Source organism: Gossypium hirsutum, chromosome A05 (assembly GCF_007990345.1).
Source record: "Gossypium hirsutum isolate 1008001.06 chromosome A05, Gossypium_hirsutum_v2.1, whole genome shotgun sequence".
Taxonomy (NCBI): domain Eukaryota; kingdom Viridiplantae; phylum Streptophyta; class Magnoliopsida; order Malvales; family Malvaceae; genus Gossypium; species Gossypium hirsutum.
In genome coordinates, this window is record NC_053428.1 from 100,514,553 (window position 1) to 100,533,072 (window position 18,520).

Sequence of the window (18,520 nt, forward strand, 5' to 3'; positions counted from 1 at the left end):
GTTGAAAATTAGAAACTTAAAGAGTTATGAGACATAAAAGATAGCTGCATAAGATATTTGAAAAGTATAAATATTAATATAATTTTTTGGGAACCGATTAAATTAATGGGAAGTATTGGGACAATGTAAGAAAATTGGGTGTTGAAAGGATTAAATTAAATTGATGAAAAAGGAGGAGGGACTAGATGTGAAAATATAGCAAAGGAAATAGGACACATGGATGTTATTATAGAAAAAGTGAGAGGGTAAAATGGTAAAAGAATTAAAAAGATAATTATGAAAAAGTAATGGCTTAATTGTAATTAAGTGGAAAGGGCAAGATGGTAAATAACATAAAAATATATTTCTGTATAGATAAATTGATGGAAGAAACTAGACAAATGGATAAAAGAAACGATGAAATGGCTATAAAAGGCCATCAGCCATAGTGTTTCACGTCAACAACCATTTTCCCACCATTTCAACTTTTATTTTTCTTTCAATTTAGTCCCTTTCACCAAATACAAATTAATTAAGCTAGTTTCTTCCAAATTTCTTCAAGATTAGTGAGTAAAATTAGTAAAGAAGTGTAGAACTACCCATCTGTTAAAATAACTGCATCCATACTTGTCCCAAAGGAGAGAGAAAATAATAATTAGTGTTGAATATAAGTGATTAAGGTAAGAAAGTTAAACTTCTCTTGAAATACATGCTAGTTTTATTTTAAAAACATGAAATGTGATATGTGAATATAATTTTAATGTGTAAATATTGTGTATTTTGATATGGAAAAATGAAGAAAAAGTGAACGGAAGTGAGAAACAAGTAGAGAAATAAAGCAAATGAGGAGCTAAAGAAAGAAGAAGTGGAAGAAAGCTTAATTCCTTATTTTGAGTTGTAAGTACAACTAGATTCTTACTTGTTTTGATTATAAAGTTAATTTTTAGAATGAATATAATTTTAATATGGTATTTAATTAAAAATTTATAAGTTGATTAAGTGAAGAATAAGGCTTGATAATGATTAAATATAATAAATAATGAATTGATTGTATTTATTAACTAATATGTGATAAAGAAATTGAAAGAGATGTGAGAAAAGATTTAGAGTGCATAAAAAATACTAAATTATAGATGATGTAAAAGTTGATGGAACTATATATTTATGTAAGTAAATGTGAAGAGAAATATGTGAAATAATGATATGTGAAATAATGTACAGATGTTTAATAAAAAAATGGAAGACAAAGATTAGTGTGTTAAAAGCATAAACTAACATGAAAAAGAAAGAATTAATAAAGAATAGTGATGAATTAAAAGAATTATAAATTCTATTTGTAGATTTGATGCCTCGAGGACAAAATTTAGAAAAAAAAATGAAAATGACATGTGAATGTGATAAGAAATTATGGTAGAATATGGAAGTTAAATATAGAAATGAAATATGTTATATACGAAATTGAAAGAAAAAGATATTGTTACATGAAATGTCATGATGAGGTATAAATTGTAAAATAAGTAAAAGTGATAGGTAAAATGTATCATAAGATTTATTAGTGGAATTATGAAAGATTATTAAATATTGAGACAAGTTACATATGTAACGCCCTAATTTTCGGGAATTCTGTGAATATTGGCATAGGTTTAATTATCTTAGTGGGCCTCTAGAAGGCCCAAGCTTAAGATAGAACCCGACAATTTTAGTTAATTTTTGTTCCATAAGAAAAAGGGGGTGAAATTATGAAATAGAACCTATGTGAAAATGTTTAAAAATGCTATAGACTAAATTGAAGTGGCCAAATAAATAGGAGTGCAAAATAGGAGGATTTGCATGACAAACCTCCCATTTTACATGAAGTGGCTAGCCATCATGTTGTTGTAGACAATATGAGCACTTGATATCCATAATTCATGGTACAAATTGATAATGGGTTAGGTAAGTATTCCATGATAATGGATTAGGTAAATATTCCATGATAATGGGTTAGGTAAATGTTCCATGATAATGGTTTAGGTAAATGTTCCAGGATGGGCATTTCATGTCTTTTGTATTAAAGAATTAAATGGATGAAATATGAAATTTTATTAAAATAAAAAGGGGTGAAAAGAACAAAGTTTTGTCCATCTTTGTTCATCATAGCCGAAAGTTAGAGAAGAGAAAGGAGAGGAGAAAGCTCTTGAATGTTTGGTCACTTGGGGAAGAAAATTGAAGGTAAGTTCATGGTAGTTTGCTTCTATCTTGATGTTCATGAGTTCTTCTTGATTCTACCTTAACTCTTGAATCATATTTTGGTTTTTGGTTGTGCTGTGAGCATTTGGTCATGAATTAAAATGAAGGAAATGGTTGTTGTTTCATGTTCTTTTGATGAAAAATGGAAGATAGGTGAAGTTGAGCCAAACAAATGAACATGCATGTGCCTTAGATGCTAAAGGGAAAAATCGGCTAACATGTTGTGCTTTAAAATGATGAAATGGAGATTATACTTAAGTAATATCATAGATATGTGATGATTGATTGGTGATATACATGTTTAAATAACATGCATGCAAGTTATGTGTGAAAGAGTGATTTGGTAATAAATCTGCTTGGGACAGCAGCAGTAACGTGACTTTAGAAAATCATCATAAATTGTGGGTGATGAGTTAGAAGCTACATAAATTATGTAATTAAAGCTTAATGAGCCTAGTTTCAAATGGAATAAATGAGAACATATTTTGAATTCTGTACAATGAGAAATTTGATTCGTAATGAAGAGTGGTCAGATTAGTCAAACAGTGAAACATGGGAAACTTTGAGAAAAATCTGGTATTGATTGGCCATACCAAAAATTCTGAAAATTTTATGGATAGAAGATATATGAGTCTATTCTTATGGAAAATTAACGGAACTTGATTTGGAGTTTCATAGCTCTAGTTATAAATAATTTAGTGACTATTGCTCAGGAAGATAGCTTGCAGTGAAATTATGATTATGTGGTAAACATTGACAATAATTTGTTAATGAGTTGCTTATTATTTTCTTATAAGCTTACTCTGATCTGTAGGTGTGGTTGGCCGAATATTGTAAGGGGTTAATACGTAGTTCGTATTTGAATAGTTAGATTAACGTGTTAGTAATCCAATTGTAGGCGGTTCGTGTGTGGATCTCGTCAGCATATCGCCGCAAACAGGTGTGTAACTGACACCCTCTCATAGACTAGATTGGCAAAAGCTGAAAAGCCGAAATGCCGAAAAGTCGGTATTTTGGGAATTTACGAGTGTCCGAATGCTCGTAAGATAGTTGGGTTTGTATATTTGGTAATCTAAAGTAATAAACTGCAGTACCGAGATTTCGTACATTTTGATAATTTGGGCTTAATGGGCCAAAGATTGGGTTCATGGGCCAACGGGCCCAATTCGGTAAGTATGCGCGGTAAGTGTTATGATAGTACGTAAATAGTTAGGATATGCATGAAAACCCTAAAAGTAGCTAAATTACTATAATACCCCTATGTATGCAAAATTACCGTTATACCCCTAGGGTTAATTTTGACTGAAAAGCATGACGATCTGATTCTGTATGATGTATGTCATGATTATATATTTGTTTCATGGGGACATGGGTTATATTATGGAGTAAGCGTCCTGGTGGCTATGCCACAATTACCTGATCTGGTGGCTCTACCACATATATCTGTTCTGGTGGCTATGCCACGATTATCTGATCTGGTGGCTCTGCCACATATATCTGTTCTAGTGGCTCTGCCACAATATCTGTATCTGGTGACTTCGTCACAATATCTGGAAGCCTCGCTGCGATTTCTGTGGTGTGTAGCGGTTGGGTGGGTCGAGTAGTCTCCCCACATGGTGTAAGGCTGGTACGGGGGTGTTATGGATGAATCTGGGTTGGGTTTCTGCATAAACATGTAATATCTGTTCTGTTCTGTTATGGGCCTATGGGCTTTATTTTGAATTCTGTTCTGGGCTAAGGCCAACTTATTCTATTTCTGTGGTTTGAGCTGATATAGGCTATGGTTGGGTTAATTTACACACTGAGTTTCCCCAAACTCACCCCTTTTATTTTCATCCACGCAGGTAATCCCCAACAATAGTGGGCTTGGAACTGTGAGGGAATTCGGAGTTGCCACCCGTTTTGAAAGTTTGATTTTCTTCTGGTGAACTAGACATCCTTTTATTTACGTTTGAAGTTTTGGGTTTTTAAATGTAATAAGGCCGCTTAATTATTTTTTATGGTTTTAATATGTATTACTAAGATAGGTATTACTTATTTTAACTGTTGAAATTGGATAGCTTTAGGGCGCGTTTTCAAAAAAAAACAACAATTGATTTCAAAATAACACGACAACAAGCAAAGCTTCCGCAATGAAAGTATTTTCCAAAATTAATCACTTTTCCTAAAAATGACTTAATCAAATCGGTTTCCTAGAAATATCCATGACGTTAAGGTGTGGCAATGGCGGTATGCATGTCTAGGATTGGATCCGAAGGGAGCTTGGTACTTAAGCAGTCCGATGGACTCACCACCTCTTTTCCGGTTTCCTACCTGGTGCACAGCTTCCATTCACTTTAACCTATAATGAAATTATCTTTTAAAACACTAAGTAAGTTTTTCTGGACCAACAATATAAAATGTTTTGAACGCTTCGATGTGGCATGTTGGATCCGGTCATAACGTCTGGGCCGGGTTTGGGGTGTTACAACATATGTTAATGAAAAAGGAAGATATAATTATACAAAGTATTGTTATAAGGATTAAATGGAAAAAAGTGTAAACGTGACGTGTGTATATTATGAGTTGCCCAAGTAGACGAGATAAGAACTATTGGGATATTAATGGCATGCTATTAAGGAACCTTAGCCCGCTCTCTAATTATTAGCATGTTAGTGTTATCTAGTTATTAGCACGTTAGTGCTCATCGATTAGCATATTTGTGCTCTCTGTTCATCTGTTTTGGCAGTGTTCTGTTCTGTTTCGTATATCTTGTGTGTTTTATGAAGTCTACTACGCCTCTGAAAAAGATACAAAACTATTTTAGTGATTATTGAATCATATAGATTATATGTGTTGAAAAGTTATGAAATTGAGAAAAAAAATATGGTTGAAATAAGTAAAGTAAATTATCAAAAATTTTAGCTAAATGGAGTAAATGAGAATTTAAAATAAATCATGTGATTCTAGTATTATATAGATGATAATTAAATCAATATGTCTAGTTGGCGTTTAATAAGCAAATAATAAATGTGGACCTAATTGTAAAAAAAAATAAGGGAATTAATTAGTAAATGATGTATGATGAATACAAGCAGGTCATTTAAATGATTTTGTGTAGTGATAATAAATAAGTTATAATTTATAATCTAGATTATGATCTAAATAATATTTATACTTACTAAGCTAGAAATAGCTTAACGCGTGTTTATACACGTAGCTTAAAAGTAGAAGAAAATGATCTTTGAAGATTGAAGGCACCTCATCTCATCACATTAGTGGATCCGAGAAAGGGGTGAAGTATTAATTTTTTTTGTTTCAATAAACGGCATGTACCTAGGTGTGTGTATTAAGGTTGCATGTGATAGGACTCAAATGTGAAACTCAATGTTTGCTTAATTCATGTGAAATAGTTTAAATGTTAATTAAGTGATATAAGAAAATTAGATTTTAGAATGCTTAATTACGATTTACAATTGAATTAAATTGGATTAAAATTTTATGATTTGAATAACGGTTAAATTAGGTAAACTTTAGGAATTAATTTGACAAATTGTCCCTTGAATTTCAAACTTAAACACGGTTCTGAAATCTATACAGCCGTGTTCCCTATTTTTCACAATGGCCCTTCTTTCACTTTATCATATTGTTCTAAATTTAAGAATGGTAAAAAAAAATTATTTTGGCTTATCTCGAATATCAATAATTAATATACTAGAACAATGAAACTAATATGTACAAATTATAATGATATTTTTATTAAGATATTATTAGAGTTTCTGAAAACGAATGTAGCACTTCTATACTTGATCCAGTAATCAGGTTGGGTATAGGGGTGTTACATAATCTCGAGAGAGAATAATTCGTTCTGACCGAAATAAAGTGTGCAGATTTCATCAATCTATCAACAACAACAACATAAATGACATCTTTCTTTTTCGAAGTCAACAGTAATCTCGAGAAAAAATCCATCGTAACCCATTCTCATTTCCACTCCAGAATCATTACAAACTGTAATAAACCTGAAGAAACCTGATGCTCGGCTTTCACCTGGTGGCATACCAAACATTTAGTAACAAATTTAGATATTTCACGTTTCATACCTGGCCACCATTATAAATCATTATACATTTTTTGTACCTCTGTAACTATTGAACATCTTTCTGCGGTAGTTTCATCAATAGCAAAGCAACTATTGAAAAAAATTTCATAAAACGTCAGTAATAACTTGCCAAGCCCAAAAAACTACGTACCCTTGTAACTTTTCGCAGAGGTTTCTAGTTCACAATCGCAGAAATTTTGCTCGGATCAACCTAAATACCATCCACGGAGATCACATGCCCCAAAAATCCAACCTCAAGTAACCAAAACTTGCATTTACTAAATTCAACATAAAGTTGTTTTTCACACAGAGTTTGCAATACAATTCTTAAATACTAATCATATTCAATTTCATGTTTTCACTAAATCAATATATCATAAATTAATACAACTACAAATCAATCTAGGTGCGGCTGAAACACTCTTTTCATTAGGTCCATGAATGCATCAGGAGTATTGGTCAAACTGAATGGCATAACAAGAAATTCATAATTGCTGTAATGATTTCTGAATGTTGTTTTCTGAACATACGGTTCTTTGACTAGCAACTGGTAATAACCTGATCGTTTAAAGATATGGTATCTCTTTCAACTGATCAAACAAGTCGTCGGTTCGAGGTAATAGATATTTATTCTTTATAGTCATTTTATTTAACTAACTGTAACCAATGCATAATCTCAAAGTGTTGTTTTTTTTCACAAAAAAGATTGGAACACCCCGCTGTGATACACTCGGTCTAATGAATCTTCGATCTATTAATTCTTACAATTGCACTTTCAATTTTTTAAGTTCAGTAGCTGCCTTTTTTTACGGTGCAATAGATATCGGAGCATTTCCTAGTACTAAATCAATCACAAACTCGAATTTTCTTTTTAGTGGTAACCTAGGTAATTCTTCTAGAAAAACATCAGCAAATTCTCATACTGTTGGGACCTGTGCTATTTTCAATTCTAATGTTCAAACAGAAAGGGTCGATACAATACTAGTGACACAATCATATCTGTTAGTTTCAACACTAATCACACCAATGCTTGGACTTTTCAAAACAATCCCTTTTCTTGTGATCTGCCGTAATTTTGTGTAACAAATTAAACTAGTTTTCACACTTTAAAAGCTTGAACATAAGCATTTTAGTTAAGTTTTAATTATATTTTCATAAGTTTAGGTAAGTTCAATAAAATGTGTAATTTGAATATTTTGTTTACCTTAAGGGCCAAATGAGGCCTAAGGGTGAGCTAATACACTTTGGGAGCATGCAGGAGACTATTAGAAGGCATACTAACTCGAAACTGGTCACTAGGTTGCAACACAGAGCGTTGGATGTCACAACATAGGGAGCAAAATAGAGGCATTCCAAGATTGCCTTCAATGTCGTGACACAACCTGAGAATGTCGTGACATACCTTTGAAGATACCTTGAAGTTGAGCATATTGCCGCCAGTGTCACGAAACGGGATCTAATGTGTCGTGACACCGCTTTTGTATAGGAAATAATTATAAGTTAGGGGCATTTTGGCCCGTACAATCAAATATTAAGTACGAGGACGGCAGTTGGCCTAAGGTTGAGGATGACGACCATCTTAAAGTCTATAAATAAGCTCATTCAACACATGTTATGGATGCCTTTTGATCTTGTATAATTTTCTCTTTATATTTAGTCTCTAGTTTTTTTTCTCTTTTCTTAGGGTTTAGATTTTATTTTCGTTCTTGTTATTTACTTTTGTAGAGAAATCGTATTTGGGAAATATTGTCAAACTGTATGAGGATTCTACGCTAAATATTAATACAAATAAGGCTTCTTCTAAAGTTTATTCTCTTGAATTGGTCTGTACGTTTATTCGCTTTATCAAGTTTATATTGTTTATTAGATCCATGAGGAACTAATCCTCTTGTGGGAGATTAGCGAGTGGAGGTATGATTAATTAATTGTTTTGTAGGGGTTTCTTAGTGGATCAACTATTCAAGAGAGGAAGAACCTAAAACCTTAGGCTTGACAACCTTAGGAAGTCATTAAGGTAGGAATTAACCCAGATTTGGTATGGCTTATCTATGAACACCTTAACCCTAAACCGGTCTGGACTGTGGCATCAAGAGATAAGTAGTACTTGTCGACTTAATATGTCAATGGAAGATCGGAAGATCCTGTTGGGGTATTGACTAGTTGGTTGAACAAGAAAACCTGAGAAGACAGTTGGTTATGATTGCTGAAGCTAGCCAATCACCCATGCCTAGATTTGATACATTTTACTCTTTGATTTCTCGTGTTGTATTTATTTCCTTACTTTCTTTTAGTATTATTTTTAGTATGGTTTACCAAAACCTTTCTTTTGATTCTTCGTACTATAATCCAATTTAGTACTTGCCTCCCTTGGGTATGATCCTCGAAGTAATCAGCTACTCTGTTGTAACTATATTACAACCTGACCCATATACTTGCGGATATCGTCTTTTATATCTTTTGTGCATGATTTCTATTTTGGACGTTTGTGCGTCCGGAGGCGATCAATTTGCAACTAACAACTGTATCATGAACTATTAGTCAATCCATACCCAGAATAACATCAAATTCATTGAACGACAATAGCATTAGGTCAACAAGAAATTCATAACCTTGAATTTTCAGTGGATAGTTCTTACAAACTTTATTAACAATCACACTCTGACCTATCGAATTTGACACCTTAATATCAAATTCAATCAACTCTATTGGTAAATTCTTTTATGTTACTAAATTTGTGCACATATAATGCATAAATTGTATCATCAAAAAGAGTAAAAGTACCAGCAATAACGTCAAGTGTTGTAGCCTCTTTTTTAGTGTGGATCGCTTAAGCTTTAGCTGGTGCTTGACCTTCGAATCTGATGATCGTATCACATGCCTTCCTATGACTAACTTTAGATGTATTCCCAGATCTCAGTCTTTTACCCTTCTAAGAAATAGTTGTTGCTATGGTTGTAACCTCCCAAACTCGGCCTAGACATTATTGCTAGATTGAGAAGGCTACATTAGCCACCGAAATGGCTAAGCTAACTTACGTTACTTTTTAAGACTTTAAATAAACTCATTTTAGATAAAATCATAGTTGTACTTTGAGTTAGTTTAAAAGAATTCATTCATTAGGTCGTGTATGCTTAGGATTCATTTTATTATTGAGAGTATTGTTTTAGAAAAACTATTTGCTTGTCGCTCTTCTTTAAAAAAAAACTCGAAGTTAAACTAATGCAGCGAAAAAACCATTTTTCAAGTCATTTTGGAAAATTGGTTGCCTTATTGATTTGTTTTTCAAGAACACTTCCTTTGCAATGTAGTGGAAACTAGGGAACAATATCAAATTTTACTTAAGCCCAATATCATGCTTTATCAAGTTATTATGCTTAAGTAATTCATACATGCAAAAATCCCCAAAAGAAAAGTTACCAAGCCACAGACCAGAAATAATTAAAAATTACAATCAAAACTAATAAAGACTGAATAATACTTAATTAAATAATAATCCGAGGTCCAAGTTGATTCTCTGAATGCCGAGTCCGGTCCTAATTTTGAGGTTTACCTGAAAAGTTAAACACTACTTGGGGGTGAGCTTATGAAAAGCTCAGTGTGAGTCAAATAATTATTTTAACGGGCAAAAAAATCAAATACAGTGAAACATATTAGCATTAACAGAAGAAAACAGAACCATCATAGGAATTTCATGTCATTACATAGGCATTATCAAATTGATGTCAAACGATGTATGAGCATAGGTCATCATTCATTCAAGTGACAATCGTTAATTTCGATACCATTCAATAAAAAAATATAATACATAGTATAAACCAATAACATTCAAATATGTCGTGCACATGATGTAATGCAAAAAGATTCCTACCCATACCATCCGCTATACACCACGAGTTCCCCAGAACTCGTCTGCCAAACTCCAAAACATTATGAGCATAGCTCGATATGATAAAACCATGAAATAATCAATAATGCAGAAAATCTGCCAGATATCAAATAGTGCGATACAATTTCCAATAACATATAATATGCGGTAAAATCACCAATCCCCTTGATACTCTAGGTGCAGTGCGCTGACTATGAATAATGCAAATTTAATATGCCGTTGGCACTCCACAGAACTCCTCCGTCAACCACAAAATCCCAACCCAATGCATATGCAATATGTCACACAATCTCATACGTAATCATATCTCAATACTTTTCACATTCATTTGATATGCTCAACATGTCCTTAATAACCACATACTTTCAGTAAATGAGAACAGTGTTCCAATCTTTCAAACTACCAATCTGTTGGTATCAATCAATATCGTTCAATGTCACATACTTTACAGATTTTCATTGTGCATAAATAGCACCCTTTTCAGTACACAATATAACAAATATCTCATGCGTTTAAATCATACATAAGCTTAATATCTCAACACATTATATCATTCAGTCGAACATTCTCATATCTAGCAATTTTGCCAACATGTCAATTGTTTAAGGCTCGAAACATACCTGGTTCGGCCACTCACAAAATCAATAATTTGGCTATTAAGACAATCCAATCAGAAAGATAATTTATCATATATAACATGATATTTAACATTTTCAAACAATTTTATGAGTTTATGGCCCACACCTTATTTTTCGCTTGTTAGCAGCACACTAGCGAATCTTCCAATTTTCCTTAATAATTCCCCAAACGAACTTAAACCAAAATTCAATATAAATTCAATAAATTTACCATTAATCCAGCCCCCCAAAACCCACTTATGAGTTCAAACCAATCATGCAAATTATAACTATTTTATGAATCCAAACTAGTTAGATTCCTTACACTGTATCAATGCAAACCGTATGTACAATCGTTCTTCGCCTTTATGGATGATTTGGGGCGTTTGGGTCAACACCTAATTAAATAATATACCAGAAAATTAGTAGCTAATTAATTATTAAATTCCTTCATTTAATCAATTTATAACCTTTATGTAATAACCCATTTTTTAGTGAAATCGGAACAGTGGTTTCGGGACCACAAATCTAACCCAAAAATAAAGTTTATTTTTATTTTATTATATGGTCCATATTATGATAGACATGTCATGTGAAAATTTTGATATGAAAATTTTATCGATTAAGTGTTTAATTACGAGAAGGACTAAATCGCATAAAATGTGAAAGTTGAATTCTAGTAGCTATAAGGATTAAATAGCTATGGAATTCAAAACTAGTGGTCATTATATGGTAATTATACCATTAAATAAAAGTATATAGATTTTTTGTGACTCATCCATGGAAAAATTAGAAAAGGGCAAGGACTAAATTGGAATTGAAATAATGTAATTAATTAAAAGATGGCAAAAAGAAATATCATCTTATTTTTCTCATCTTCTTCCCAAAACTTATATGGAAACCCTAGCAGAGAGATAAGAAACTTTCAAGGCTTAATTGAGTAAGTTTCCTTGACCTGTTTTTAGTAATTTTGATATTTTTGAAATTGGGATCGTCTTTTATATCTTTTGTGCATGATTTCTATTTTGGACGTTTGTGCGTCCGGAGGCGATCAATTTGCAACTAACAACTGTATCATGAACTATTAGTCAATCCATACCCAGAATAACATCAAATTCATTGAACGACAATAGCATTAGGTCAACAAGAAATTCATAACCTTGAATTTTCAGTGGATAGTTCTTACAAACTTTATTAACAATCACACTCTGACCTATCGAATTTGACACCTTAATATCAAATTCAATCAACTCTATTGGTAAATTCTTTTATGTTACTAAATTTGTGCACATATAATGCATAAATTGTATCATCAAAAAGAGTAAAAGTACCAGCAATAACGTCAAGTGTTGTAGCCTCTTTTTTAGTGTGGATCGCTTAAGCTTTAGCTGGTGCTTGACCTTCGAATCTGATGATCGTATCACATGCCTTCCTATGACTAACTTTAGATGTATTCCCAGATCTCAGTCTTTTACCCTTCTAAGAAATAGTTGTTGCTATGGTTGTAACCTCCCAAACTCGGCCTAGACATTATTGCTAGATTGAGAAGGCTACATTAGCCACCGAAATGGCTAAGCTAACTTACGTTACTTTTTAAGACTTTAAATAAACTCATTTTAGATAAAATCATAGTTGTACTTTGAGTTAGTTTAAAAGAATTCATTCATTAGGTCGTGTATGCTTAGGATTCATTTTATTATTGAGAGTATTGTTTTAGAAAAACTATTTGCTTGTCGCTCTTCTTTAAAAAAAAACTCGAAGTTAAACTAATGCAGCGAAAAAACCATTTTTCAAGTCATTTTGGAAAATTGGTTGCCTTATTGATTTGTTTTTCAAGAACACTTCCTTTGCAATGTAGTGGAAACTAGGGAACAATATCAAATTTTACTTAAGCCCAATATCATGCTTTATCAAGTTATTATGCTTAAGTAATTCATACATGCAAAAATCCCCAAAAGAAAAGTTACCAAGCCACAGACCAGAAATAATTAAAAATTACAATCAAAACTAATAAAGACTGAATAATACTTAATTAAATAATAATCCGAGGTCCAAGTTGATTCTCTGAATGCCGAGTCCGGTCCTAATTTTGAGGTTTACCTGAAAAGTTAAACACTACTTGGGGGTGAGCTTATGAAAAGCTCAGTGTGAGTCAAATAATTATTTTAACGGGCAAAAAAATCAAATACAGTGAAACATATTAGCATTAACAGAAGAAAACAGAACCATCATAGGAATTTCATGTCATTACATAGGCATTATCAAATTGATGTCAAACGATGTATGAGCATAGGTCATCATTCATTCAAGTGACAATCGTTAATTTCGATACCATTCAATAAAAAAATATAATACATAGTATAAACCAATAACATTCAAATATGTCGTGCACATGATGTAATGCAAAAAGATTCCTACCCATACCATCCGCTATACACCACGAGTTCCCCAGAACTCGTCTGCCAAACTCCAAAACATTATGAGCATAGCTCGATATGATAAAACCATGAAATAATCAATAATGCAGAAAATCTGCCAGATATCAAATAGTGCGATACAATTTCCAATAACATATAATATGCGGTAAAATCACCAATCCCCTTGATACTCTAGGTGCAGTGCGCTGACTATGAATAATGCAAATTTAATATGCCGTTGGCACTCCACAGAACTCCTCCGTCAACCACAAAATCCCAACCCAATGCATATGCAATATGTCACACAATCTCATACGTAATCATATCTCAATACTTTTCACATTCATTTGATATGCTCAACATGTCCTTAATAACCACATACTTTCAGTAAATGAGAACAGTGTTCCAATCTTTCAAACTACCAATCTGTTGGTATCAATCAATATCGTTCAATGTCACATACTTTACAGATTTTCATTGTGCATAAATAGCACCCTTTTCAGTACACAATATAACAAATATCTCATGCGTTTAAATCATACATAAGCTTAATATCTCAACACATTATATCATTCAGTCGAACATTCTCATATCTAGCAATTTTGCCAACATGTCAATTGTTTAAGGCTCGAAACATACCTGGTTCGGCCACTCACAAAATCAATAATTTGGCTATTAAGACAATCCAATCAGAAAGATAATTTATCATATATAACATGATATTTAACATTTTCAAACAATTTTATGAGTTTATGGCCCACACCTTATTTTTCGCTTGTTAGCAGCACACTAGCGAATCTTCCAATTTTCCTTAATAATTCCCCAAACGAACTTAAACCAAAATTCAATATAAATTCAATAAATTTACCATTAATCCAGCCCCCCAAAACCCACTTATGAGTTCAAACCAATCATGCAAATTATAACTATTTTATGAATCCAAACTAGTTAGATTCCTTACACTGTATCAATGCAAACCGTATGTACAATCGTTCTTCGCCTTTATGGATGATTTGGGGCGTTTGGGTCAACACCTAATTAAATAATATACCAGAAAATTAGTAGCTAATTAATTATTAAATTCCTTCATTTAATCAATTTATAACCTTTATGTAATAACCCATTTTTTAGTGAAATCGGAACAGTGGTTTCGGGACCACAAATCTAACCCAAAAATAAAGTTTATTTTTATTTTATTATATGGTCCATATTATGATAGACATGTCATGTGAAAATTTTGATATGAAAATTTTATCGATTAAGTGTTTAATTACGAGAAGGACTAAATCGCATAAAATGTGAAAGTTGAATTCTAGTAGCTATAAGGATTAAATAGCTATGGAATTCAAAACTAGTGGTCATTATATGGTAATTATACCATTAAATAAAAGTATATAGATTTTTTGTGACTCATCCATGGAAAAATTAGAAAAGGGCAAGGACTAAATTGGAATTGAAATAATGTAATTAATTAAAAGATGGCAAAAAGAAATATCATCTTATTTTTCTCATCTTCTTCCCAAAACTTATATGGAAACCCTAGCAGAGAGATAAGAAACTTTCAAGGCTTAATTGAGTAAGTTTCCTTGACCTGTTTTTAGTAATTTTGATATTTTTGAAATTGGGATAGTCTAATCTAACTATTTGGGGGATTAATTTGAAAAGTTATCAAGGTATGAAATTTGGGTATGGATGAATATGATTAAAATTATAAAATTATGGTAGAAAATGAAAGGTTGTTGATAGATAAACAACTTTTATAAAGTGATTTTTGATGAAAACATGATTTAGGGACTAAAATGTAAAGTTGTGAAATTTGATGAAAAATTCTAAATTTTTATGAATACATGTGCTGTAAATTTTGTAATGTAGTTTTGGTTACGCTTAAAGTAGGGAGTAAATTTCACAAATTTCATTTTCTGAGCCTTGGGACGAAACTTGAATTTATGGAAAAGTTAGGGGCAAAATGATAATTTTTCCTAGGACGTAAATTGAGTCCAAATAAATATGAGATATGTGAAATTGATGATTAAAGCTATTTATATAGATCTGGACAACACAAATTCGAGATTAGATCAAGGAAAAGAAAATGTTTTGGATTAGTAGATTTTATACACGAACAAGTGTCGAGGTAAGTTCGTGTAACTTAATCGGGCATGTAATTATGTTAAATTAAATGTTGTGATTGTATGAAATGTGATTAGCATTTATGTGAATTACTTGGATGTTACAATATCAGAAATTAATACATGCTTGAAAATGGTGAAAAAGGGTTATGTCCCGAATGAATATTGAATTCCGATGAACATATGTGCTTTCCCGTTATGGATGAGGTCCTGCATTTGTTGCAGACGGGATTTAGCTCGGACGAGTAATCCTAATGACCTCATTATAAAAAAGATTTAGCCCGGACGAGTAATCCTGATATAATACCTCTCGAGTACACTTTATGATTAGGATTTGGCCTAGACTGGTAATCCTAATTAAGCTCTTTTGAGCATACGTTAATTAAAGGATTTAGCCTGGACTAGTAATCTTGTTATATAATATTTGGCTCGAGAGTATGTTCCTTGGTTAAGTGCCCTAATGGGTACCCTTGAATAAGAAATTGATGGATTATTGAATCGTAAACCTCGAGTGTACTACTTGAGCATCCATCGAAATTTTAATGATTCAACAAACATAAAACTATTGACATGGTATGAGAATTATGAGATGAAATGATAATGACTTGAAGGAATATTGCATGATGAGCTCATCTATGTTTACTTGATTGATATGAAGATTTTGATGACTAACATGTTTGATTGAATGCATGTGTTTAGGCAATTTTGCTAATGGATGGAAATACATGATATTGTATGCTTAGATTTAATAAATGGGATTGGTAAGTTTAGTTTTCGTTATACGAGCTTACTAAGCATGTAATGCTTACTCCATTTTATTATCCCTATTTTATAGTGCTCGAAAGTTCGCGAAGGTTGGAGATTATTGGAGCATTGTCATACTATCAACTAGTTATTTTGGGGTATACATATAGTAAAATCATTTTGGTATAATGGCATGTATAAGACAACTTGACTATTAGTGGCTGATAATGATGCTTGTAATCTAGCCATTGGAATGACTAGTAGTGGTTGTTTTGATATACTTGTAATGCCATTCTATGGTAGCTAAATATATGTTAAGTAGTTGATAAAATTATGTCTAATATATGGAATGAACCAAGGAAATATTGTAAGCATGTATGCATGTAATGGTATGCCATGATGAATGATGGAATTTGTTTAATTTGAATGCTTGGAATGGTTGGTATTGGATGTGTGTTTCAAGTGCAAGTCATGGGTGTGATTTTGGGTGAGAAATGAAGCTAGAAATGGCTTTATTTTGTCTAGACGGGTAGACACACGGGCATGTGTCTAGACCGTGTGTGACATACGGCCGAGTACATAGGCGTGTAGTTAGGCCGTGTGGCCCTGCACCTTAATTTTGAGAAACAGAATGCTCAGAATTGAGCACACGGCAGAGACACGGGCTTGTGTCTCATCCATGTGTACTACACGGCCTAGAACACGGGCGTGTGTCTTAGCCGTGTGTGCTACACGGCCTAGAACACGGGCATGTGTCTTAGCCGTGTGAAGCTTGCACCTAATTTTGAATTGAATTAATTAGCCACACGGCCTAGCACATGGGCGTGTGGCATGGCCATGTACATAAGTCAGAGAGTTACACAGGGTTGAACACAACCTATAGCACGAGCGTGTCCTAGGGTCACATGGGCGTGTTCTTTGGACCACACGGGCGTGTGAGCCCTACACTTTGGAAATTTTTTAAATTGTCGCGATAAATTCTTAGAGCTCCCGATTAAGTCCCAACTCGATTCTAATACTCGTATTAGGTCTCGAGGGTCCAAGAAAGGGACATTTTGAATTATCTCGGTTAATGAATAGTAATTTACATAAATTATTTGTAAAATGTTCTAAAAGTTTCAGTAATACTCACAAACCTTGTTCCAACAATGGCAACAGGTTAGGTGTGTTACACTTTACCCAATAACTATGTCAAAATAACAAACTAGTTACCCTTAATTGCACTTACACTTCAAGATTTGTGGGATCCGAATGGCCATGTAACACCCCAAACCCGGCCTGGACGTTATGGTCGATTCTCGTGATGTCACATGAGAGTGTTTTTGAAAACGCATTGACCTTAGAAATGTCCCAATTATTAATTTTACTCAGTTTGGGAAAACATGTTTTAATTGATTTGATTTAAAACATTTCTTTTGTGTGAAAGTTTTTAAAAACCCAACAAATTTTTGGGAACCGTTTCGTATACAAAAACATTAGATTTTAGGAAAATCGAGTTTAGTCTAAAATCCCATAAACAGTTTTAAAAAAAATCCAAATAAAGTCCATTAAGTCCCAAATTACATCAACCAACCCAAAACATGATCTAAAAGATATGAATACCGGAACTGAATTTAAAACAGTCTAAATATGTGTGGCCACCATCGAGTCCTCCGCTACACCGAACCTTCAAGTCTGGGGATTACCTCCACAGATTAAATAGAAAAGGGTAAGTTTTCACAAACTCAATGTGTAAACTCCTCAGAAAGTATACACGATAGCAAAAATCAGGCATACATCCAAATATCAGATAACTCGGGCCTAACCCCTTTACAGAACCGACGTGAACCTTAGTCCACTCAGATACAAAATCAGATGCGAACGGGCCTTAGCCCATTTCAAATATATCATGCATAACAGAGTAGAATAATAAAGTCCTACCCACCAGCCTCTACACACCAACTTCGTCCAACCCTACACACTATGTGGGGATAAAATTGACCCACCCATCCCTACACACCATGCTGTACCGAAATGCAACACATAATCAGATAATTGCAGCTGTGCTGCCAAATACTAGGCTTAGGAGCCTTTTAGAATACTTCCTCCATATACAATAACCCAACCCCGATACAATGCAGCATACAATACATGACATGCAAATATGCGATTAACAGATCATACATACAAATTGGTCTACATGCTAAGAGTAACATGCTAGAGCACATGTATCACATAGTCAGCTCACGTAATCAGGGGTCAAGTAACTCTTACCGACCCTACAGAAGGTCCCAATCAACTTAGGCGACCTGAGCAACCTTTCAGATTGTTTCAGAAAATTGGGCTCACACGCCCATATGGCCTACCCGTGTGGGCCCAAATTGGCCTTGGCCGTGCGGATCACACGGCCTGGCCCAGAATTCCACACGCCCGTGTGGTTCACCCGTGTAGGCCCACATGCA